The sequence below is a fragment of the Cyprinus carpio genome, chromosome A3, assembly GCF_018340385.1.
Source record: "Cyprinus carpio isolate SPL01 chromosome A3, ASM1834038v1, whole genome shotgun sequence".
Taxonomy (NCBI): domain Eukaryota; kingdom Metazoa; phylum Chordata; class Actinopteri; order Cypriniformes; family Cyprinidae; genus Cyprinus; species Cyprinus carpio.
In genome coordinates, this window is record NC_056574.1 from 7888950 (window position 1) to 7916080 (window position 27131).

The window sequence follows — 27131 nt, forward strand, 5'->3', positions numbered from 1 at the left end:
GCCCACTACCGTACAATAAAGATATCAGGTTTAATAGGGTAGGTGTATTTTTTTATTTATTTATTTTACGGTACCATAGTTAAGGCACATGATGCCAGGCAGTATTAAATATATGCTCTGCATCTCTGATTACTCTAGAGGTATAATTCATCGAGAAATCGCTCTGTGAATACCAATAAATTAAATTAAGTGTAAGAAAATTACTGGCTCTGAACTCCATGAATGGGATTTCAACCTGACCCGACCTCCGATTGTTTGCTTGTTGTCTGGGTTTTGCGTTTGTTTGATTGTGGCCAAAGCCAATTACTGAAGAAGGAAGGTAAGAATGAAAACAGGCCAGGCAGTTTTTTCTGTCGTACTTAGTGCTGTCTGATAAAATTCACCGTGACAATATAGTGTCTAGAAGTTTAATGGCACTGCATGATAATTATATTGTATTATGGATTGTCTAGAGAGTGAGCAGTTCAGAAGTCGGTTCATTCCTAATTTTATCTGTGGTTTTGACTGATCACATTAACCATAGAACAGCATCTGCTCAGGAAAAACACTGAAGCAAAAGATATGGTTACTAATTCCAGTGCTCCAGTCCCCAAAAAGACCACTAAAACCGGCTGAACTTACCTGACTGTAATGTACATGCCATGGGTGCAAAATAATCGGACATAATCTGCTACTCTAACCGCTCTAAATTGATGGTCGGTTTCAAACAGATGTTTTTATCAAGTAGGCTATATGCACAGGTATTATAGTGTGCATGATTCAATGGGGGTTTTATAATTAATGAGTGAAATAAAGCTTGTGGTAAAAAATAACTGACGATACTTTTATGGTTTTTTTTCTACAATGTAAAACTGCACACACGTACAGCCAAAAGTTGCTTAGTTATTATTAAAAACATACGACTGTGCAGAAGTCTTAGGGCAAATTAGTTTGCACCCCAAAAAAGGTTTTAAGACAGTATTATCTCTTTGATCTATTTTATCTTTTTCGCTAGTGTTGTCAGGGAGAATTTTTTTTTTCCCCAAACGTTAATTTTGCCATTGAGTTTAATAGTAAGCCAAACAGACGGTTCACCACATGAGGAGTCTGCTCTCCACCATCATCGAAATCTGTTGTGGATACCATGAAGAAACATGATGACACTGAGACAAACTAAATCCAGAAAGAGAAAAAAGTTAGGTACGTCCTTCAAGACATTTTAAGAACGCGTGCATCCAAAGCTACAGTACTGTGAGAAGTTTTAGGCAATGGTGGTAAATATGCTTTGAAGTAAGGCTGCGTTCCAAAATATTTTTTCAATTCAAGGACTTTATGTTATCACCAAGTCAATTATATTAACCTAAATCCAAAAAAAAAAAATTTCAATATTGGTTGGACCAACCTTCGGCATTTAAAAAAACAAGCTTTTTGTCCCCGGTTACACTTTGCCACATGGTTTTTCAGGTAGTAGGCTTTGCAGGCACGGTTTCTTCAAGCGTCTTATTATAAAGTTAATGTGCTCCATCTCATATTAAAGCAGAAGCTCAGTGGTGAAGGGGAATTGTCCTTACGGTCATTGGCGGGGTTTTTATTGCTATTAATTGAATTTTATTATTTAAATGTTAAACTTACCAGGGGATCATTCATCTTTTGCATACTATCTTACTACATATCGGCCAATTCTGTGGCCCTACAATGCTTCTTGCCACGAGAACCTTTCTGTAATATGAAAGAGAGATACCGTGCTCGCTGTTTCTGAGGGGAGGACAAGGCTATTCTCAGAACCCACTATGAACACTACAACCATTTCTAAGATGGTATTATAACATACCACCTTGTTTCCGTTGACTAAAAGTTAATTCAGTCAAAGTTGATTCCAGATATTGTAAGTTAATGTTTGTATTGACTGTTATCAATATCATAAACATCACAGATATAAACACACAATATCAATAATTCTATTTATATGTATTTTGGTGGTAATAGTTTAAAAGTCATTTAAATCCAACGGCACAGTTTAAATTGAGTTTTAGAAAGAGTGTTTGTAATCTTACTAAAATTCTTAAAAACGAGTTGCACAGATCTTTTCTCTGACATCATACTTCCTCGTGATCACGCCACATTGTTTTGCTTTTTTTATGCCACCTCCTTCTCCCCAAGTTGCGTCAGGTTGAATCAGGTTGCAGAAAGAAAGCAAACATAGTTACAAACGTAGACTGGGGTCCGAGGTAAAGTTTCTTTATCATTTACAACAAAAAATAATCCTAATGAGAGTTTCGTCAAAATGCATTTTAAAATGCACTTTCAGTGTGTTTTGATGCTCATCTTCGTAATATCTGACGGTATGTATTTTTTGTTTATATTTACTGCTACAGAGTGTTAAAATTTATATTGTATTTTTTTTTCATCACTCTCTCACCTAACCCTAACCCATTTTAAAACTAAATGCATTTTCCACGCTAATTGCCTGTCTTTTATTAACCTGCAACACTTAAGAGAACAATTGACTGTTTAAATGTTTTAAATGTCCTCTGCGTCATATTTCCGGGTTTTGGGTGCGCGAGACTGTTCTGTTGTTAAATGATGTCGTACTTTTGATGTCAGATGTTTTCTGTTGTCCTTTGGGGGAAAGAGGGGCTCAAGGAATTCATTAAGACCCCTTTAACCACTTAAAGTCTTAAATGTACGGATACTATAGCCTAGTATTTCTAAAATGATTAGCCTATTATAAAGCAATTAATGTAATAATTTATATTTAGGTATTATATTATTATTATTATTATTTAAACAATGATTATATTTATTCTCTCTCTCAAACATGCAGATAGCATGGGGTTTGATGTTCGAGGTCCCTCTGGTCCTCTGGTTGTACCTCTGGGAGGTTCAGCCATTTTGCCCTGTTATGTTGAGACGCCTTTAGAGAAAGTGAAAGTTGTGTGGAAAAGAACAGACTCAGAGGCTTTGGTTCATCTGTATCAAGATGGTGAGAGTCGACCAGAGGCCCAGCACAAAGATTATCATCACAGAGCTCATTTCTTTACTGATCAGATTCAACATGGAAACTTCTCCCTCCTTCTGGAAAATGTGAGAGCTGAAGATGAAGGGGTTTACAGATGTAAAGTTTACAGTCAGCAGCTTGCTGACAAAAGCTTTAGTGGAAATAAAACATGTTGGTGAGTGAATCATTTTAGGTGCTACAGCCGAATTTAAAACAAAAACTAGGCTATATTTCATTCTGTAATATTTCAACTGTTTTTCTTTTAGAGTGTTTGCTAGTATCAGGATCAGATCGGTCTGTATCTGCATATGATGGTGAGGACGTCACTCTGAGCTGCTCTGTAGACTCTCACATCACACCTGAACACATTGAAGAGGTTTTATGGAGGAAAACAGATGGAGATATTCTGGTTCTGCTCTTCCAAAACAATAAGACTTTACCAGATTCATCAGATGAGCGATACAGAGGCAGAGCTGAGCTCTTCACTGCTGAGATCCCCAAAGGAAACTTCTCTCTCAGACTGAAGAGTGTCAGAACTGAGGATAAAGGAGTTTACATGTGTCACGTGTTTGCTGGAGGACTTTCAGCCAATGCAACTGTAGTACTGGTGCAACTGGGTGAGTAACTGATAAATAAGAAAATAGTGTTAACCAGACAAGCTTGTGCTTTTAAACATTTTTCTTTACTCTTTGAAGAAATGTTTATTCATGAATCTAAAGGGATCAATGTGCAAAGTTCGTATTACAGGAACCACTACAGCGTTCCACATAAAATATTATTTAGAAAGAGCAACTCTACTTTGCAGCCTAATGTATATAGAAACTTTCAAGGTTTCTATATATGGATATTGTTTTTGTTAAATTAATGGGCCTATGGATTTTGTGATAATGTTGGAAAAAAAGTTCATTTGATTTAAATTTTTCATTTTAATTAATGATTGTATTGATTTTTATTTTATTTTATTTTTTACAATCAATAATTTTGGAAACTGTGTTGTATCACTTGATAAATGCACAAAAAGACCAATGTAAACCAATGTCCTCAAGGGAATTTTTTTTTTTTTGATCACCTCTTTATGTCAGAAAGGTTCTTTGCTGCTCCTTTCTTTTTGTAGCACCCTTTTTGACACAAAATGTTCTGCTGAGTAGAGAACATTCTACATAGAACCCTAATCAAACCTTGTTTTCTAGAGTGTTACCGAAGCAAAAAATTCTAAATATATTACCCAGAATTCAGTATCCTGTAGGTTCCAGTTAGCCGTTCAGTGTCAGCTTACACTATTGTGTACACCTGATGTGTGTTTTAACAGGTTTCTCTTGGCTACACATAACTGCAATGATTCTCTTGGGGGGGGTTTTATTGTTGCGTCTGGATCTGCACTTCTCTCCTGGCTTGTTTACGCCAGACAAGAATCCGGTATGAATTTTTTTTTTTTTTTTGAGAAACTAGGCTTCAAAAATGCATTCAATTTTATTATTAATTCTTTATAAATCATTGTAATTGCTAACGGAATCCGTATGTATCTCCACTGTAACAACTAGGCTGTGTCTTCAAGTTTTCTTTTCCTTGCCCGGGTATAACTATGGCTGTGGCTTCAATCATATGGTTTTGTTATTGAAGGTATTTCATCACTTTATCTACAGTGAATCCAGTCATAGCTTACAACTTAATCATTCTGTCTAAAGAACTGAACTTAAGAGATAATTCATTTAAAATGGTTTTATATCACTTATTTTTGTCACCTTTCTGCTTTCTTTCTTCATCACCAAAATAAGTGTGTTTTCAGGTTCTCTGTACTGAGACCGTCTCTTGCTGTAATGCTCTATGTTCTGTGGGCCTCTGAGGTTGTGTTTGGGTGAAACCATTTACCAGCAGATTTTGCCAGGTTGGTTTTTTTGTTTAAAAATTAAATGCTGTGTAACACTGCTAATCAGATATTACATAATACCTGGTGTCTACTGGAGATAATTTGTGATATCTATAACATTAAACTAAACGGATAAGACAAATATGTGTTTATTATTATTATTTGTTTTTTAGTGCTTTTACATGATTTTTACGACGTTTTCTTGCAGATAAAATTCTTGAAGTAGAATCATGATTTCACATACTGATCATGCAGCATGTCATGGCAGTGAATGTATTCAGAGTAATCATCCACACTGTAAATAATTCCAGCAACTAACTTAATAATGTATCTAAATTTATCCAATTGATTTATCCAATGTATTTGAATTGATCAAATTCCGAAAAAAATATTATCTTAACTTTTGAGATTAAGTAAAAGTTAAAACAAAAAACTCCATGGAGAAAAAAAAATAAAATAAAAAAATAAAATGATGTGAGTGACTTTTTTACAGTGCACAGTGATTAAGTTTTAATATACCATAGAACAGTAAAATATACTATAGTAAAATACTAAACATTTTACAGACGTTTTCTTAAATAATAATCAAGACACCCTTTATTTGTTGCGGGGTAAACAAAATGTTTCGATCGGGCTGACCGGCCCGCCCAAAAAGAGTGTTGTTTCGTGTACCTGTCCAATTGTAGCTGGTTTTTGACTGGTTTATTTGTTCATCCTTCAAAGCTTAACTGTCCATGTGTTGAAATTAATATTTATTTGTTATTTAAATTAATATCTATCTGTGTCAGATACTCTATTTTAGATAGCTTGACATTTCATTTTTATTAATAAATTAAACCATCACCCCCCAACAGTCAGCAACAAAACACAAAGAACAAATCCTTTTTTTCTTCAGCTCATGCCCAGCTTTTTGGGATTTGCTTGTCCTGCAAAAGGTGTCCTCCGTGTCTCCTCTTCAATTTACACGTGAGTGATCACATGAATCATCCATCATGGAGCCAATATCCATCTCTCCGCTCATCTTGTAGTAATGCACCTCTTGAAAACCAGACCTAACGTTTTTTTTTTTTTTTTGAAACTTTTTTTTTTTTTTTTTTTAACAAACATATGGCCTCCATCGGTTCGACCGGTTGGACGATATCTGCACACTGGAACGGGTTCAGGGCGGGGGGGACGGGCCAGATTAGATGTGGTGCATGACTAGCGTTCAAAGCATTCCATGAGGCTGGGGGTAATTGATACAGGACGGTGTTCATTGAAAGCAGGATGGAGATGGCTTCCTTCGGGGACTGGGATGATCGTGGTCGTTTTAAAGATGGGGGAATCACAGCCTGACTCACGTGCGATGTTAAAAAATGTTTGTTGACAGGCCATTCTAGTGAGTTCTGATGCACACACAGTCTTCAAGTACAATGCCCAGGGATGTTGTCAGGACCCGGAGCTTTGCGGGCATTGATCCGGGTTGAAGGATCTCCTCACACTGTCTGGGGTCGCGTCAGAGTTTTCACATGGTCGCCGGGAGGAGTGGTGAGGCTGCTGTGGCAGTGGGGCTGTTTTGTTGCCTCAAAGCGATAAGCGAAGAAGGTGTGGGCAGCTCGTTCAGCAGAGAGATGTTTGTTGTCACAGGGCCGTGGTGGGGGCTTGTAGTCCGTAATGGTCTGTATCCCTTCCACACGCTATAGTGTCTCTGCTGTCAAGGAATTGGTGAGCTATCTTAATGGACTACTGTTCTTTGAGCCTCTCGGATCGCCGCGGGACAGGTGGGCCATGGCTGTTCTCAGGCCACACCTCATCTCCAGCTCTGAAGGCCTGTCATTCCGTTGTCGTGACTTCAGGAGGGTCTGGTAGACCTCCCCAGTCACCATGGCTTCTGGTGTTGGGCCGGAACAGTGAAGTTTGTGTGATCGGGTAAATCATCAATTCACTTATTGCTTGGAGGCAGTAACAGTCTCTGCGTAACTCATGGAGGTCAGTGGTGTTTATGGCATGTGGCAGCCTGTTTTAAACATGTCCCAGTCAGTTGTGTTGAAGCAGTCCTGAAGAATCTCTGATGATCCTTCTGGCCACACTTTAATCTGTTTGTAAACTGGTTTGGCGACTTAATGAGTGGTCTGTATGCAGGCCTTAGCATAACAGTGATGTGATCTGAGGCTCCGAGAGGGGGGAGGGGGGCGGGCTTTGTAAAGCTCCTCTCTGTGTGGTGTAAACAAAAGTCCAAAATGTTATTACCTCGTGTTGGAAAGTATGTGATGTGCTGGTGTATTTTTGGAAACACACTCTTAAGGTCAGCATGGTTGAAATCCCCAGCTATGATGAGAAAAGCATCCGGGTGTGCTGTCTGCTGCTCACTGATCTGTTGGTACAGTTCATTAAGTGCGTCGTTCCTGTTGCTGGTGATGTTGAATGAGGGGAATGTACACTGAAATGAGCAGTATAGCAGTATATTCCCTCGGCAGATAGAACGGGCGGCGGCCTTAATAATCATAAACTCCACCAGGGTTGAGCAGTGTTTGCTGATCACAACAGTATCGCGGCACCCACGCGTCATTGATGTAAACACAAAGCCCGCCGCGCGGGTTTTTTCGCTTCCGCGGACGAGAGCTCTGTCGGCTCGATATGCGTCAGCTGGTCGAGCTGAATAAGCCATCTGGGCAGCTGTTGCTGAGCCATGTTTCCGTGAACACAAAAAACACAGCAGTCTCTTACAGTCCTCTGAGTTGGCGTGATAAGCGAATGTAGTCCAGTTTATTGTCAAGCGGCGTCGTTAGCCAGTACGATGGGTAGGGGACAGATGAAGCTGTGTGGGTTAGCGTTAGCCTGGCGGATACCTCCGCGCTTCCTCTTCTGCTTCCTCTCCGCCCGGCAGCCGGCCTCATCGCAGGCGGATGCAGTGGTGGGGGTCGATGATAATTGAAGGCCTCCGTAGCAGATCGAGATCCCGCAGCTGTTCCGGCTTTGCTTGTGGGTTTAACTTCACAAAAATGCAGCTCGCTCGACATCGAGCAGAAGCTCTCGCGACTGATATTTGCGCTTTTACAGACAGGTGAGACGTGGCGACAACGTGCAAAAAAACACTGCGACTGGCCAAGACAAAAAACCGCGACGAAACACCGTTCTTGTCGGGACAGAGAGAAGCTGCTGCGTGTGGCAGCAAGGCCGCCATCTTGTACTTATTATTTCAGAATAATCTAGTACAAATTGCAATATTTCACCTTTTCAAAGTATTTGAAAATAATTTTACGCCATCATTTACACAACCATCATTGACCAAAGAATGAATTCCACAGAATTGTTCTTGATGAAGTATGTCCATAGAAGATTATTTTACATTTGTTCGAAAACAAGCATCACTTGACGCTTGCTTATTGGTTGATGATATGCAGTAAGTTATTGAATTCACATATTTGTTTTTATAATTTTGTTTTTTTAATAGAGTTAGCTAAAGAGAAGGTGTGCTCTCATGCTCTGGATAGTCGAGTAAAAGGATGTTCAGTAAAGTTCAACAGTTTGTGGCTACTTGTGGCTTTTCACTGGCTGCCTTCATTACGGCTTCGCCCTCCTGCTCTACACTCATTTTGCCTCCGGTGCAGGTAAGCAAGAACATTTTAGACTTGAGCAAAGACTGATTGAGGGAATTAACTGACATTAGCGATGAAGATTCAGCTTTGCCTGATTCTTACATACTTCACCATGAATAGAAATGAAAGAAGAAGCCAGTCAGCCCTTGGTTATTGTGACGGTTTAATTCTTTACTCTATCTGACTCTCTCTTTTTAAGTGTTCATCATTCTGACTCTTCCAGCACTTCATTGGGTGTCTTATATCTTTTGTAATGGAAACAAAATGTTGAGACCAATACTGTAAGTATGAGAAATTATATTCTGCACTGTTATGACTGCAGAAATAAATCAGTAGATTGATACATTTCATAAAGGATTAATACTGTACAAATATGTATGTCACATTTACTGTAATTTTTTCCCACAAGTTAATTTTGAACGTCCACAAAAAAGTGTCCACGAGCTGGCTTTTATTTCTCTGTACCATCAATAAAAGTTCTCAAGTGGTCGGCCGCGGTAGGTCCTCAATAGAAAAATCAGTATTGTGATCGATACTAATCTATATCAGGAAGTTTCTAGAGTCACAGTTTCGTTGGTTCTAATGAAGTAGTTGGGATTCTTGAGTTGTCGCATGTTTTCATGGTTTTCTTTTGATATTTTCACGGTCAAGCGTTTTCTATGTAAATTAATCTGGTTGATGATTATGTTATATGGGTAAGTATAGTAAATGGGGTATTTTTACATTATGCTCTTTGAGGAAATTAAAGAAAGGTATGAATTAGATCTCTAATAATTAAAGATATTAAAAACATTGTTATATAATTAAGTGTACAACCCTCTCTTTTGTCAAAGTTGACTTGATAAACATTGTCTGTTGAATGTAAAAATAGGTAGTAGTAGTTTCCTTTATAATACCCCATGATCAATAAATAATAAGTATTTGCTGCTTTTTGAAACATATTAATAATAAAGACCCTTTCTTTAGTTTACAGCTGATTGCAGGGACCGATCTGTGTGGCAGGATTTTTGTTCAAGCGGTGGGTGGTTGCTGGTGCTTGCTTGCTTCTTGCATTTTTCTGATACAGGTTCCACTCAATTCTCGGCCAGTACAGTACCCATCAGCTTTTCTTTCTTCGTTCATGTGTTGTTCATACCGAAGTCCTCCTCTTTCATTCTCATGCACAACGCTCAAGGTTCTGGTGTGTGAAGTGTGTGAGATTCTGCCAAGGACTATATACTGCAGCCAATCAGAAAAAACGTGTTACTGTGCCTCTTTCCTTACATCATATACTTCAACCCCCCCCCCCCCCCCCCCCCACCAAAAAAAAAAAATCACAATTAATGAATTTGGAATCGCTGTAAATTGATTAAATGAATATAAATGACTCATGAATCAAGTTAGACCACTGGACCAGTTCTCGTTTGACCAATTCCAATTGAAAGTAATCTCTCTCAAAAGAGTGATTAATTCATGAAGGATTAATTGGCATTGCTAGTTCTGGTTTTCAACAGCATAAAAAAACCACATATTACATTTTATTTTTTTTAGCAAAATTGAGTTTCACTGCGCTTGTGTAGTCTTAGTCTGCGAGATGTCTTGTGACGCTAAAGTGCCGACGGGTCGCTTACACATACCCATTATACAACAGTCTCGATCGATATATGAACAGCCCCACTACTGGTAATATTCTCTTTCCCTTGTATCATCACGTGTCAAAATTACAAAATAAGAGTATAGCCTATTTTTTTCCATAGCATTCAAATGATTAAAAGCTGATGCTTATAAGTGAAACTTATTGAATTCCACGAGACAGGGGCACTGCCTAAAGAGGAAATAATAACGATATAAGTTTAAAGCTAAATCAGTACAGTTATTTTTGTTGAATGTAAAAAAATGTTGACATACTGCACCTACAGAACCTTCGCATGAGGAAAGATTGATGCTTCCGTGAATAGGTGGCATAAGCTGGTACCTTGTTTTAGTGAACTCTAGCTGCACTGATGACAGAACTGATAATGAAAAGACGGAGGGTGAGGGAACAAAACACATTTAAATGAGAGTTCATAAAGGTCATGTAGGATCAAAACATAGTTTATTGTGGTAAAATGAAATATCCTTTCAACAGTTCATGGGTAATGGAGTCTGGTGGGACGATTTGGACAATCAGGGTGTCATTTGCCGATGGCGGAGTGAGCTCATAATTCTGTTACTGAAAGGTAGCACTGCTCGTTTTGTCTGTATTTGTACCATTTGAGTATGAACCTAAGGAAATGGATGTGATTTTTTCTATCATATGTGATGAATCATCCATCCAGCTTCGACGAGAGTAGTTACTCAAAAAATGTAATTTAGTTACTAGTTACTAGTTACTTCGGTAAAAGTGTAATGAGATTACATGAAAGTAACTTCACTACTTATCTACTTTCCTTTCCTATTTTAGGGCTCTAGGAAATCCTAGATTTATTTTCTCGCCCAAATTCCGTTTTCGTTTTAATTTTCTGGATTCCATTTTTTTTTTTTCTGTTTTATTTTTCTTATGTTCAATCTCCTTTAATGGATGATTTAATCCGGATTAATCAAAAACGCATGTCTAATTCAACTTTCGTAAATCATATATAAAACACATTATACCATTATCACATCAATTTATTAAAAGTTTAACAAAAATTACATGTTTAGGGCCCTTTGAAATGTTTTATTTTTCTTCAACATATGTTATATTGTTACCAAATTCTGTGTTTTTAGCATGCAGCTAAATTATTTAAATGCATAAAAACAACTATTTATTCATTTTTTTTTTTTCTTAAAAATAGCCTTATTTTTAATGCATGTAAATATGTCAATGACTTCGTGCTGAATTTTTGTGCACGAAAACCAGTTTTAGACTCCAGGAAATAATCTCTTCTCTCTCTCTCATGCTCTCTACTGTATAAAAGTACATTATATATTATTGTGTAAAGTATAATATTATACACTATAATATAATATAGGGACCTATTTTAACGATCTAAACGCAAAGTGCAAAGCGCACGGCGCAGGTGCACTCAGGGCGTGTCCAAATTCACTTTTTTCTATTTTAACGACGCAAAAACGGTTGGCGCGCCCGGGCGCATGGTCTAAACGGGTTTGTCCCTATTCTCTTAATGAGTAACGGGTGCTTTTTTGGGTACGTAACGTAAACGAGTCTCATCTTTCCATTTCCTTTAAGAGCCAGTTGCGCTCGTGCTCATTTGCTAATTACACGGCGGTGGAATTTGGCAAGCGCAAAGACAGAACGCGTCTCAGAGATGAAACAAGCTGCTCGTAACCGTGTGCGAGCAAATAGGTAACCTAATTCTGATACATGCGATGACTATCTATTATGACATGTAGGCAGTTTTATATTTAATTAGCCTACAAAAAAAATCTTATGCATTGCAATCCTTTATTGTTTAATATTTTGGCATGTTTGTGTGCTGCTGTGCGTCCTGCATAAGCAGCGTGTACGCACGTTGTGGACCGCCTATACTAACACGCTCTTTAAAATAATCGAAGAAAATACATTGCGCCAGACTTTAGACCAGGTTTGAGTTGGTCATGGCGCAGTCTTCAGCTCCTTAAAATAGCAATGCGCCTAAACACACCTCTTTTTTAGACCAGCACGCCCATGGGCGCACAAATGGGCGCAAATGCATTTGCTAATTAAACGAGGTGGCGCTGGACGGGAAAATGCCGGACTGAAACTAGCAAACACTTGCGCTGCGCCTTGAGTCGCATTGCGCCGGGTGTATGATAAGGCCCATAACATTGTATTGTATTATAGTTATTATATCCAAGTTGTCTGTCTGGAACGCAGCATTAGGTTAACGTCAATAAACTATCGTTTACTACAATTAAGAGTCATTCTTTAAGGTGACATTTCAGCACTTGACAAAGGGATAGCGTCTCCTAAGTAGCACTTAAAAGCACAGCTACAATGTGCGAATGCTTTGCGAGCATTGTTGGGAAACGCACGCGAAACAATACGATCGTAAAATTACTCGTAGAAAACGTTCTTAAGCGCTAAGATCAATCGTTATCGGAAACCCAGCCCAGAACTTACACACACAGGGCAAGCGCGTTCCTATAGTCTAGTAAAGTAGTGTAGTTACCAATATTATTAGTGTAATGCGTTACTTTACTTCGTTATATAGTCTAGTAAAGTAGTGTAGTTACCAATATTATTAGTGTAATGCGTTACTTTACTTCGTTAACCGGCATCCATCATGCTTTTTTTTTTTTTTTTTTTTTATATATTTGCCGTATCAATGCATTAACTGAGGGTCAAATCTTTCTTTCTCACATCTCAGGGAAAGTTGGCAGCACAGGGTCTCAGAAGGCTTCTCAGGTGAGTTTGCATGATTAAATATGAATTTGGTTTATTAATACAATACTTTTAAATACACTGACATTTTAAAGTGGACAAAAGTAAAGAAATATAAAGATGTAACATAAATAATGTTTGAAATACATGTTTACTGCTCTGATTGCAGATGTTGACAGATAATGGGACTCCTGGTACAAATCATACAAGTATAGATATGACCTTAGAAGACTGGAGAATCCCATGAAATGGAAACTCTGAGAAATGCTGGGAACAGTGAGGAGCATCAAGAAGAGGAGATCAACTAACAGTGAACTGTACTGTTTAAAAGATCTGACTGAACTTTTCTCACTGGGCAGAGGTTTTCATGGTATGAAACATTTCAGATGGAAAGACTGGCAAACATGCCATTTCTTTGTCTGTGTAACTATTAGCAGCAGAGACTGTTGCACATTATCATGGTAAGGGCTGGATGTATTTTTATATCTGCGATGCTGTGCCATTGATATTGTGGTATGTTATGGTTGTCAAACTATGCTGCATTCTACTTTAAAGTGAATCAAGTACTTGAAGTGACCTAAAAAAAAAAAATTTGTATATTAGTATGCATTTAAATAATTTCCATGTAATATGTTTGTTAAAATATTTTATTTAATGTAATTTGTTAAGATATGTACATAGGTTTCTCTCGTCTTTGTCTTTGTTTATAGCTGACTTTTCTTTAAAAGTGCTTGGATCACTTACAACAATATTTATTAAAGCCATCAGCATTATTTTGTGCTGTACCAAAAAAATAGTATTGAGAAATATTAAATTTCATTTGTAACTGCATACCACTCTGTTTCAAGGGTATGTTCTGGCTAGAGTAAGCTCCAAAGTGGATCCAGAGTTGAATGTATATTAACATTGTCTTCTCTTGTTTTCTCTCTTTCACTGATATTTTTCTATGAAACATGTTCTAATCTACATTTTCATTCTCTGTGAGATGTTTGTTGAGGCACATTGACTTCTGAGATGGTGTGTTACTGCAGACAAGATTAATGATATTCTGCCTCATTCTTCTGATAAATTTGTTAGATATGATCTTAAATGTAGACCTTTTTCCAACTGTAGCAGGATATTGCTATACATAGATTTATTTAATTTTTTTGTACCAAGTTCAAGCACATGATTCCATGCGTAGTATTTGAACATGAAATGAACATTTTGTAATAAATTACTATACCTGTGCTTTGCGAATGTGATTTCCACCTGACCCAACTCATTATGATATATTTTTTTCTTTATGACAGTAAATAAATAAAAATATAAAACTTTATAATAATTCCATGACATCTTCCATTGCACGAGAAAAATGTAATGCAAAATGTTTAATTATAAAATAATATATGGAAATGCCACTGTAATTCACAGAGTTTATGTGCAAATAAATAAATTAACAAAATGCAAATTATACTGGCAGTTGTTTGGGATGTTCATACCAACCAAAGCAGCTCACATGCTGCTGTTGCATTAGCTAAAGTTTTCAGGAAATAAATAAATAAATAAAAAACCGCTGGAATCAATGTTGATAACACGCTCACTTCTATCTAATTAATTGCCTTGCGAGCATTATAAGCACAAAATAAACTATGAATAAAAGTTCCCTCATGTTTATTTATAGGATAGTCATTTGGTACACCTTACCACTCAGAAGCAACGCAAGGGTCCCTTTGCGCGTTTCACTTAGCGCGTTCCACTAACGATCAGAGACTCTCCTCCGTCCTTGTCATTGTAGGATGACCTGAATGTCTCTTTTGTCTGAGATCCCACATCAAGAGCTACTCTCACATCATCCCCATTACCAGTTTAAAAATGTTTTCCTAATAAGGACTTTATGTTGCGGTGCGCAAACAATCCGCATTTTCTTTTTTCCCCCTCTTTTTTTTTTCTTTCTTCTCTGAGAAAAACACAACTTTGTATGACTAAAAACATCCCACATTGGGCCCAACCATTGTACAAACAGCGGATGTGTTCTTAAGCATCTAATAAATGTCCAAAAACACTTGTAGTGTTTTCCTTCATAAAACGGTTGACTGATTGCAGCTCCTGATTTCAGGTGGAGAGTGTTGCCTCTCTCCGCGCCCTGGCGCGAGCGGTGGAAAATGGGTTCTTTTGGCTGGTCGCTCCGTCGCGTAACAGGACCAAAGTAGAGGACTTTATACGTCCCCGGCTGCACCTTAACAGTCTCTGTTTTTCTGACCTAATCTTCAATGTCGTGTGCATGGATCATTGCCCCTTTGCACAAGCTCCTGATGGTGTCATTTATTGATATATGGAAGTTTATTAATGTGTCCGCGGTATTCATTCCCAGCTGAACCAAGTGAACAGATCAGAAACTGTAAAATGTCTTCTAGTAGGTCGTTTTTAACACTCACCCCTACGCGGCGGCCTTGCAAACACACTACTGGTTCAGGAATGTGCATAAATCTATGCAGTGTCAGTGCCATCTACACACGCATTCTCCTTGCACCAGAAATGTGTTAATCTGGACAATGTGTACAAATATTAAAAGATAACAGAAAAAGATTTTGGTTTCTTACACTGATAGAACCCACTTTTTGGTGCCTCATATCAAATTGTGCAGGCCTACGCATTGTATAGGTTCCTCAGTGATTTGTTTTTTTTGTTTTTGTTTTTTTTTGAAAGGGTCAAATGGCTCAATTGTAAATCTTTACTGCGTGGGTGAATGGGCCCGTGCGCCAAACTGCTGAAAAACTCTAATTGTTAAGGGCCTGTTCACACCGCGTGACGTAATTTCGCGGCGCGATATTCCGCCGACGTGTTAACGCCTCGTTACTAACAATGGCGCCAATGTGAGTTGGCACCGACCGACGCGAAAAACTCCACGCGTAAAAGCGTCATTTTTGATTAAAACGCCTCGGGTTCGTTTTTTTGGTTTACGCACGCACACCCGTCAAAACAATACGAACCAATGAGAATGGGGGGGGCCGCCTTTGACACAGTGGCCCTGTAGCTTCTGCAGTTTACAGTAACCACACTTGGTGGGGGCGCGCAAACACACAACTGGTCTTGCTGCGCACACATACGTAACGGCGCCGAAGATATCCGCCCAAGTACATACGTCTCAAACTGCCGGTAAGCAGATAAGACGAAGAAGATGGCGAGGCAGATGAATGTAGAGTTTGCTGGTCTTCGTTGGTGTCGGAACACAAAGAACTATATGACAAACGACGACAGATTGTGACAATCGCGTAAATATTGCTTCCTTCTTCTGAGTGAAAAGCGGTTTTAAGAAGCGTTCAAAGCGTTTCGCAGCTGCCCAAACTGGAACTTGTGTACAGGGTATTTCTGTTTTAACATTAAGCGCCATCTAATGTCAGGGAAGGAATTTGCATGTTCACATCGGCTCAATCGTTCAGAATGAAGAATCGCTTGGGTGTGGAACAACAAAAACGCGTTTGAAAAACGCTGTGTAGAATAACACCGCAGGACAGTCATCAGCCGATATTCTCCCGTGATGTATCGTCCCGTGTAGTGTATTTTAAAAGGCAATATTTTAACACTGGTTTAGACTGGCAAGCGGTGGCTATGCGCCTTCATTCCAGGTCAACACGAAATAGACCCTCAGAGTCCTAATAGTCAAATGAGGTTTACTATAACCCTTCAAGAGAAATCTTTTTATTATTATTGGTATTATTCTATTATTATTAGTTCACAAAGCTCCAAGGTCAGTTAACCGATCAAAAGGACTGTAATTCTTCAATCTGTGCCCATTCTGATAGTTTTCAGTATTTCCAAGGTAGAAGCTGGTTCTCCATTTAACTGTAGTCCCAGATGAAGGACCAAGCAAATGGCTTCAGTTTGTAGTGGTTGGGTCGGTTGATAATGTGCTTTTTTGTAAAAACAGTCCTGGACAATTTTTGGTTGCCTTATACCTCGTGAAACTTCAAATGTTCCTTCTAATAACTGCTAGAATCAGTGTTAGTTCAAAACGGTGTCTTTCTTCAGTTATAGAACAGGTTGATGTGTGGGGTTTGTGGTGCTGGCAGAGCTTTATGAGAGCAGGTTCTTCACTAACGTTCCATTTGAACCCCATGAGGTCTCTGGTGGTCTGTGAGACTACTCTGAAAGCCCCAGGTTACATCAGAGACGCTTGCATAGACAATGCACAAATTTGCATAAGTGGTAACTAGGCCAGGTAGCTAGTAATAAATGTCAACACACTGAGAACTCAAAACCCCAGAAGGCAAGAGGTACATTTGTGAGGCAGAAGAACATTTTCACAGCATAAATGATGACTGTCAGAGTTACTGGATGACTAGAAGGGTAGAGATATTCATATAGGATTTGTATATTGCGAGATAGGCCTTTATATTTAGATACTTTTAGCAAATATCCATGTGCTGGTTTGTGTAAGATTCACTCAGCAAACAACGACACACGGACACCTTCCGGGTATTGCCTGCCTTTTTATTGTATTAAAATGATAAATGTATTTGAGTTGGCAGGTTCCAAATATCAACATATGAGGGAATTAACTGTTTTAGCCCCACACACACCACAGAATAAGAGAAAATGCGTTAGTAAATCATGAATATGATATAAAAAATGTTGAAATTATGACATAAAATGTCAAAATTCTGAGAAAACAAGTACAAATTAATCACCAATGAAGGAAGTGAAAAATTATGAGATTAGAAGATTTCGAAATGATGAACATACTAAGTTGAAAAAACTTGAAAAAAACTGAAATTAAATATGAAGTCATAATGATGGTCATAATTCTGTAAATTATAAACTAGACTTAATAATTTCCAGCTTTTTGTCATAATTTTGAACCTAATCTCATAGTTTTGAATTACCAAAGTAGTTTTTTTTTTTTTATTTTGGACAGATTCCTTAAAAAATTAACAAAATTTATGAGAAAAAATTTAAATTGAAATTATGCCAGCCATACTAAATCAAAGTTTATCATAGATATATTGGTTATGGATAAAAATAAAAATTTTGATTTAAAAAAAAATTGAAATTATGAAGATAAAAGTCACAAGTATTACAAGGTAATGTTTGATTATTTATGAATTGCTATCTCATACGGTGGGGTTCAGTTTTTCTGTATTAATTTTAAGAGTGTGCGTGTGCCTTATTAGATTAATAAGACTTAATGCTTTTGGTTAATAGGCAATGTTATTGTTTTCTTGTGGGTGCAGACAATGGCTTTCCATTGTGTACAATTGGGGGTTTGTTTTAAAAACTTGTGTATTAAATAAATTCAATGCCGACAGACTGAAGTAGGGTTTGAAGTCTTTGGTTCTTTTAAAAATTGTGATGATTTTGGCTCACATTTAACAAAAAACAACCCCCCAATTCACCTTATCTCACAAATTAGAATATGGTGACAGCCATATCAGCTAATCAACTCAGAAACACCTGCAAGGTTTTCCTGAGCCTTCAGGGAATGGTCTCTCAGTTTGGTTTCACATAGGCTACACAATCATGGTGGAAAAGACTGCTGATCTGACAGTTGTCCAGACGGGGACAATCATATTGACACCCTTCACAAGGGAGGGTAAAGACCACAAGCATGTCATTGCCAAAGAAGATGACTGGTTCACAGGTGCTGTATCCAAGCATGTTAACAGAAAGAATTGAGTGGAAGGAAAAGTGTGGAAGAAAAAAGATACACACAACCAACCGAGAGAACCGCAGGCCTTGAATGAGGATTGTCAAGCAAAATCAATTCAAGAATTGTTGTGTGAACTAATCGCAGACAAGGAAATGGACCTGAGGCTTGGTGTCCAAGGCATCAAAGAGCCCACCACAACACAGACGTGTCAAGGATTGGCTACATTTGCTGATTCACACTTGTTAACCACGTCAGAGGCATCTTACCTGGGCTAAGCGAAGAAGAACTGGACTGTTGCCCAGAGTGTGAGAAAAGTCTAAAGTCCCTCTTTTCAGATGAGAGCAAGTTTTGTATTTCCCTCTTCATTTGGAAACCAAGGTCCTAGAGTGGGCCCTGGAGGAAGGGGTGGAGATGAGCTCATAGCCCAAGTTGCTTTGAAGTAATCCAAGTGTTAAGTTTCCACAGTCTGTGATGATTTGGGGGTGCAATGTCGCCTTGCTGGTGGTTGCTCCACCCTTGTGTTTTTGAAAACCAATTTTTTTGAAACCGTTACCAAGAACTTTTAGAGGAAAACACTGACACACAGGGAAAGCCGTCCTTAAAAAAAAAAAAGAAAACCAGAGAAATTTTTGAAAGAAGCAACTTCATTCTTCCTGTTGGTGTCTTGACTGGCCACGGCAAAACTCACCCACCAACGAGTGAGGTTAAAGCCCCATAGATGTCGGGGTCTGAATGACAGTATGTGGGAGTAGATCACAGTGGAGGAAAAATGACGAACAAGAGGATACCGAAATGAGAAACAAGAGACCAAAAAATGCAGATGAGATCTGAAGGGGCCACTGTCAAAGAAACCTCGTGGGCTGGGAATTAGATTCCATACAAAAGAACACCTCAGAACAGTGCCACAGAACACTGATGTCACCAGGAAAACTCCATGCCAGCCTCAGAATTGAGGGCCAGTAAGTCACACAAGCCACAGACGTCCCCCATAAGAGCCGAAAGTACATTGACGGAGTTACACCTGCCAGTCACTTACATTAGGCAGTACATTTCGCCAAAAAGGGCTGGGCCTCCTTATTATTATTATTGATTATTGATTAGTATTATTTACAATTATTCTTTAGTATTATTATTACGTTAAGTATTCTTCTTATGAACTTTTCAGGGATGTGTGTGGGGTGGTTGAATTGGGCAGGTTTTTTTGTTAAATGTGATCCAAAATACATCACAATTAAAAAAAGCAACCCAAAACTTAAAATGCACGTGTCAGGTGACTGTGGCAGGTAGTGAATTGAAATGATAGTTTAATATACGGAGGCCAGTTTCACATTGAGATTAATTACTAGTCTAGGGAGCATAAAAGGGTTAGAACTTTGTCCACTGACACATTCTAGAGGTAAATTTATTGAGATCTGTACACGCTATTATAGATAAAAATAAATACATGAGTAGCTGGAAGAAGACTTTTTTATATATAGAGTCAGGTAATAAGTTGGCATTTTAACACAGCACAGGAGGAGCAAAATTACACAATCAAAGCAGTTGATATTTGCAATATTACCCCTAACTTTATATAGCCTGTAAAGGAAGTTCTGATGAGAACTGAACTGATGTCATCACTGTTTTCTACAGAACTGCTTTGCAGAAATTAATTAAACTCTTAACTTTATTGGTTATTTAAACGGAAACTGAATCAACAATGAACTTATTTCAACTGAATATTGACCGTTTCCTACTATCATCTTTATCGAGCTGCTTAAGAGTCTAATATAATATTTTTTTTTTTTTCCCTAAAGTAATTAATAAAATTGCATAATAGCATTAATTTCTGTAGCCCAACAAATGCACTGACAACAAGTGGATGTACACATTGAATGCGAAGTAGGCACTCTGGATATAAATCTAAGCCAAATGCATAGGATTTTAAAAGACATCTTTAAATTTTTCAACTTATGTTTCGCTGAATGTAAAATGAATACAGTTTATGTCCATGATAACTTATATGGAAATAGAATTGAAATTTGAAATGTGTCACAGAAAAAAAACTGTTTGAAATTTGTACCATATGTTTCACAGACTGGGGGTTTTCTTATTTCGCCTCACCATCTTCCTTTTATATTCCTGTAGTGAAGACACACACAAACACAAAATTCTTCTCTGACTCTCTCTTTGCTACTACAGAGAGTGACAAGAGGCAAGTTTTTGGCCCATGCTGACACAAGCATAACCACCCTCATTAGATCCATTCTGAGCTTCCTTCTTTTTTTTATGGCATTATATCATGTTCCCATTGGATACTGCGACTGCTTTTTGGCAGGTACAAGCTCTGGACTTCGCTGTCTGCTGGCTAATGTTGGTGTTACAAAATAAAATCAATGCCCACCGCTCAAGAAAAAGGGGGGGTTACATTAATGACCGTGCCAACCCCTCACTGGTTTTCAATTTTACTCTTTTGCTGATAAGAGTATGCTGCTCCGTTACTGTAATTAAAATGCACAAGTACTGAAAAGAAATCCCTACAAAACAGCTTATATCAAACTTTTGTAAATAAACAGCAAACGAGAGAGCTCTTTTGTTTTGCCACTAATGAAAAGACTGCAGTTAAAACTGCTTATATCCATATTTAAACACAGAGATTTTCTCATTTTATCTGAAAAGCCCTTCGTTTAGTGGCAGGAGGCTTTTCTTGGAAGAATGATCACATTAGTTACTTGTTTGTTGTAATGATGAGATGCTTTATCAGATAATGAACCTCACAGATATAATCACTTATAATTTAATACTCATATTTATATATTTATTTGTATTTTATCTGTGCTAATATGGCCTTAAAGCACTTTTAAAATCTAACTGACCACAGTTTTCATCCGGATCACCCACCTTCGCCTTAAGGCTACACCCCATCCCTCACTTCCATCCAGAGTGTGCGTCTGTGGTGTGAAACAGCATTGCGTTAAGAACAAACACCAAAATGAAAGAAGAGAATGGGTTGCAATGAGATCTATTTGAACGTTGCTCGATTGTTTACATTTTTTACAAACCAGAACACAATGAGACTTTATCAGAATAAACTAACATGCGTTTCTTTTCTGCACTGTGTTTTTGTCCGTTTTGAACATCCTCGTCCTTGCAATAATACCTGATTGTATACGTAGCCCTATTGATTTTGTTATAGCTTATTTTAATGCTATAACAGAAAGTAAAAAAAACAGACGTAATTGCCTGTTTCTGATCACACGTCTTCTAACAGTGTGTGTAGTGTTTTCTTTATAGAAACACAATGTAATAGCAATTGGCAATCCCACGGTGCCCGTTTATATAAACCTTTCTTCATCAAAAGAGAACATTTAAAACTTTTAAAAGCTACCCCTGCGTCACATTTTCCGCCTTTGGTGAGTGATTGACTGCTGGTTTTTTTGGGTTTTTTTTGTGTGCGTGTCAAGAAGGCCTTTGATTTTCCCTGATGGCCTCAAAGTAATTTATTCAAGATGGGCAACCTCCTTTGAAAACACTTAAAATATTTAGTCCTTAAATTGCCGCCTGTAATTTTTGACCGAGTAAAATTTCTAAAATCCATATACATAAAACAAATAAAATGAAGATCATTTTTATAAATTATATTGTAGACAATTTTATGACAGAAATTAAAAAGTTATTCTCTCCTGACTGCTCCGCTCCGTCAAATCATTGCAGAACAGGCCTGGGGTTTTTGTAACATGTTCGCACGTCTCCATCTGGTCCTCTCGGTGTACCTCCTGCCTGAGGGTCAGCCAACTTTTGCGCCCGACCGTAGCAGAGGTGGGACCGGGACGCTGTGAGAAAGTGAAAAGTTGTGTGGAAAAAGAACAGACCGCAGAAGGCGTCTGGTTCATTCTGTAGCAAGATGTTGAAGAGTCCGACAGCAGGCCCACAACAAAGATTACCATATCACAATGAGCTCATTGTTCTTCACTGATCAGATGATCAAACCTGGAAACTTCTCCCCTCCTTCTGTCGGGAAAATGTGTGAGAGCTGCAGCTTGAAGGGGGGTTTACAGATGTAAAGTTTTTACTGGTCAGCCAGGTCTCGCTGACAAGGAAAAACTTAGGGGAAATTCAAAACATGTTGGGTGAGGTGAATCAGTTCAGTCGCGAAATCAGAGTTTAAAAAAAACAAAACTCGTTCTGTAATATGTTCAGCTGTTTATTCCCCTGTATCTGCTATATCGAAAGGCTGACGTGACATGACCTGGTACAGTTCACATCCTGAGGGTGCACCAGAAGGCGTGACTCTGTAGAGACGAGACTCGTCACCATCAACAACTGACGGGATTGGGACACTGGCACGACAGAGACCTTTACTACTGAATAGACGGGCTGCAGTGAGGAAAAACAGATGGAGCTATTCTGGTTTCTGCTCTTCACAAAAAACTAAGACTTTTACCAGCTTGCCGGGCAGAACACAATGCAGCGAAAGTATCTGAGCCGAAGCCGAGCTGAGCGCTTCACTGCTGAGGGAAGCATCCGCCAAGGAAACTTAGTCTCCGGTCTCAGGGGAGACGTGAAGAGTGGTCCAGAACGTTGGGCGGGATAAAGTAGTTTACTATGGTGTCCGCGTGCTTAGGGGGGGGGGTGGCCTGGAGGAGGACTTTCAGCCAATGCAACTGTAGTACTGGTGCAACTGGGTGAGTAACTGGTAAATAAGAAAACAATGTAAACCAGACAACTTGTGCTTTTAACATTTTTGTACTCTTTGAAGAAATGTGTTCCTGTGGCTCAGTTGTAGAGCATTGCATTATTAGCACAAAAGGTTGTGGGTTCGATTCCCAGGGAACCCATGTTAGGTAAAAACAATGTTAGCCTGAATGCACTGTAAGTCGCTTTGGATAAAAGCGTCTGCATAAATGTAAATGTTTATTCATAAATCTAAAGGGATCAATCACAAAGTTTATAGTACAGAAACCAAGAGTTTCATATAAAACCTCATTTAGAAAGAGCAACTCTACTTTTTGTATCCTAATCGTACTGTTTATAGAAACTTTTAAGGTTTCTAAACATGGTTATGGATTATTTTATTTGTACAATCAATAATTTTGGGAAACTGTGTTGTATTGATAAATGCACACAAAGGTGAATGTAAACCTGTCCTGAAGGAAAAAATAATTGAAGAAACACTGAATAAGACCTCTTTATGCCAGAAAGTTTCTTTGTTGCACCTTTTTTTTTTGCCACAAAATGTCCTGTTGAGTTGAGTTGAGAACATTGTACATAGAACCCTAATCAATCCTTGTTTTCTAGAGTGTTACCAAGAATGTTACCGCTTCTAAATATATTACCCAGAATTCAGTACCTGGGTTCCAGTTAGCCATTCAGTGTCAACTAACTTACACTATTGTGTAACTGATGTGTGTTTAACAGGTTTCTCTTGGCTACACATAACTGCAATGATTCTCTGTATTTTTGCGTCTGGATCTGCACTTCTCTCCTGGCTTGTTTACTTCAGAACAGGAAATCGAGGTATGATTTTTTATTTTATTTATTTATTTATTTTTTGGAGAAATAGGCTTCAAAAATGCATTCAGTTATTATTATTAATGTTATTACTATTATTTATACATAATTGTAATTTCTAACTGGAATCCGTATGTATCTCCACTGTAGACAACAGGCTGTGTCTTCAAAGTTTGTCTTTCCTTTGCCCGGATATAACTATGCTGTTGGCTTCAGTCATATGGTTTGTTATTGAAGGTATTTCATCAGGACTTTATCTACAGTAAATCCAGCATAGACCTTACAACTTAATTCAGTTCTGTCTAAAGAACTGAACTTAAGAGATAATTGATTTAAAATGGTTATTCCCATTATATTTGTACATTTCTGAGTTCTTTTTCATCACCAAAATAATGTGTTTCAGGTTCTCTGTATGAGACCGTCTCTTGCTGTATGCTCTATGTTCTGGGGCCTCTGAGGTTGTTTTGGGTGAAACCATTAACCACAGGTTTGCCAGGTAGGTTTTTTTTTTTTTAATAAAACACTGTGTAACACTCTGCTAATCAGATATTACATAATACCTGTGTCTACTGAGATTTGTCATATAAAGGGATTAGACAAATATTATTATTATTATTTGTTTTATTACTGTTTTAGTGCTTAACATGATTTTACAACTTTTCTTGCAGATAAAATATTGAAGTCTATCATGATTTCACATACTGATCATGCAGCATTCATGGCAGTGATGTATTCAGGTAAATCCACACTGTAAATAATCCAGAAAACTAACTTAATGTATCTAAATTTATCCAATTGATTTATCGATTTTTTTTGATTTGTTTGAATTGATTAAATTATGTTATCTTAACATTTGAGATTAATTGAGATTTAGGAAAATTTAAAGTAAATGGGTAAATGGAGAAAAAAAAAATAAAATTATGTGATTGTGTTTTTTACAGTGCACAGTGATTAAGTTTTAATATACCATAGAACAGTAAAATATACTATAGTAATATACTAAACATTTTACAGCAGTTTTCTTAAATAAAGACCCTTTATTTGTTGCTGTATTGTTTCTGAACTGACCCCAAAGAGTGTTGTGTGTCTGTCAGTTTGTATCTGTTGCTGGTTATTGTTCATCCTGCAAGCTAACTGTCATGTGTTGAAATGAATATTTATTTAAATTAATATCTATCTGTGTCAGTACTTTTAGCTGAACATTTTCCAAACGTCAGCACAGTCTTCACGTCATTCAGCTTTGGTTTGCTTGTCCTGATGTGTCTCCTCTTCATTACACGTGAGTGATCATCCATCATGGAGCATTATCCATCATCCTCATCTTGTAGTAATGCACTCTTGAAAACGTAACATTAAAAGTTTTTTTTTTTTTTTTTAATTTTTTATAATGGATATTTCGATTTTGACTAACAATTAATTTCAGAACAATCTAGTACTATATGCATATTTCACCTTTTAAAAATATTTGAAATTAATTTTGCCATCATTTACACAACCACTTGACCAAAAAAGTGAATTCACAGCATTGTTCTTGATGATGTATGTCCATAGAAGATTATTTTAAATTTGTTCAAAACAAGCATCACTTGACGTTTGCTTATTGGTGATATGCAGTAAGTTATTGAATTCACATATTTGTTTTTATAATTTTGTTTTTTAATAGAGTTAGCTAAAGAGAATGTGCTGTCATGCTCTGGAGAGTCGAGTAAAAGGATGTTCAGTAAAGTTCAACAGTTTGTGGCTACTTGTGGCCTTTCAGGGCTGCCTTCATTACAGCTCGGCCTCCTGCTCTACACTCATTTTGCCTCCGGTGCAGGTAAGCAAGAACATTTTAGACTTGAGCAAAGACTGATTGAGAATTAACTGACATGCTTGATGAAGATTCAGCTTTGTCTGCTTCTTACACATAATTCACCTTGAATAGAAATGAAAGAAGAAGCCAGTCATGCAGTTATCGTGACAGTATAATTCTTTACTTTAACAGACTCTCTCTTTTTTTAGTGTTCATCATTACGGCTCCTCCAGTACTTGGTTTGTTGTGTTATATTCTTTTTGTTTCTTATATATTTTATAATGAAAGAATGTGTGTAAATCAACGCTGTACGTGTTGTGAAATTTAATTTTTTTCTGTTATGAAAATAAATCAGTAGATTGATATATATCATAAAGGATTATGTATATGTTTTTTTATATGTTTTTTTTATTTTATTTTATTCTTTTCAGGTCAACGTTTTCTATATAAATTAATATGGTTGGTGATGATTGTGATGACTGGAGTAATGATGTATTTTTACACTATGCTCTTGAGAAATAAGGAAGGTATGGATAAATTTCTAATAATTAAAGATATTAAAACATTGTTTACAAATTACAAGTATGTAAGTGTACATTTATCTTTGCTAAAAGTTACATTTTAACATTGTCTATTGAATGTAAAATAATTAGTAGTTCTCTTTATAATAAACATGAGCAGTAAATAAGACTTTGCTGCTTTTTAATAAAGGCCTTTTTTTTTCGTTACAGCTGATGCAGGACCGGTCTGTGTGGCAGGATTTGTTCAAGCCTTGTGGGTGCTTGCATTTTCTGAAGTCCCAGTCAATTATCAGAGTAAAGTACCCATCAGCTTTCTTTCTTGTTCATGTGTTGTTCATGTCAGTCCTCCTGTTTCATTCTCATGCACAAAGCTCAAGGTCTGGATGAGTGTTGTGATTCTGCCAAGGACTGTTATACTGCAGCCAATCAGAAAACTGTTGCTGTGTCTAAAATCGTTAACTCGTTCACTCATTCGGAATTCCTTTTTTATTCTACCCCGCTTCCCCCCCAAAAAAGTTTCAGTATGTTTCTCCACTGTTCTCTCTAAGTATCCCAACAATGAATTTAGAACTGCTTCAAATGATTCAGACCAAATGAATTGAACTGAATCGTGAATCAGTTTAGATCATAGTATGATTCTGTATAATTCATGAAGCATTAATTGGCATCACTAGTTCTGATTTTTAAATGGTATACAATAATAATAATAATAATAAATGTTTAATGCAAATAAGTACAGTTATTTTTCTTTAACAAAAATGTTTACCTCTGCCCTACAGAGCTTCGCATGAGGAAAATACTGTTCCTGTATGGATCAGCTGGTCTTGTTTTAGTGAACTCTGCTGCACTGATGACAGAACTGATAATGAAAGCAGGTGAGGGAACAAAACATTTTAATGAGATTCATAAAGTCATCTAGGATCAAAACATACTGTTTATTGAAAATGAATCTC

At 37.5% G+C, this 27131-nt stretch overlaps 1 pseudogene; it reads left to right on the plus strand.

Annotated features, from left to right (window-relative positions):
* Positions 1 to 2161: 2161 nt before the first annotated feature.
* LOC109058444 lies at positions 2162 to 25916 on the plus strand (annotated as a pseudogene).
* Positions 25917 to 27131: the final 1215 nt, after the last annotated feature.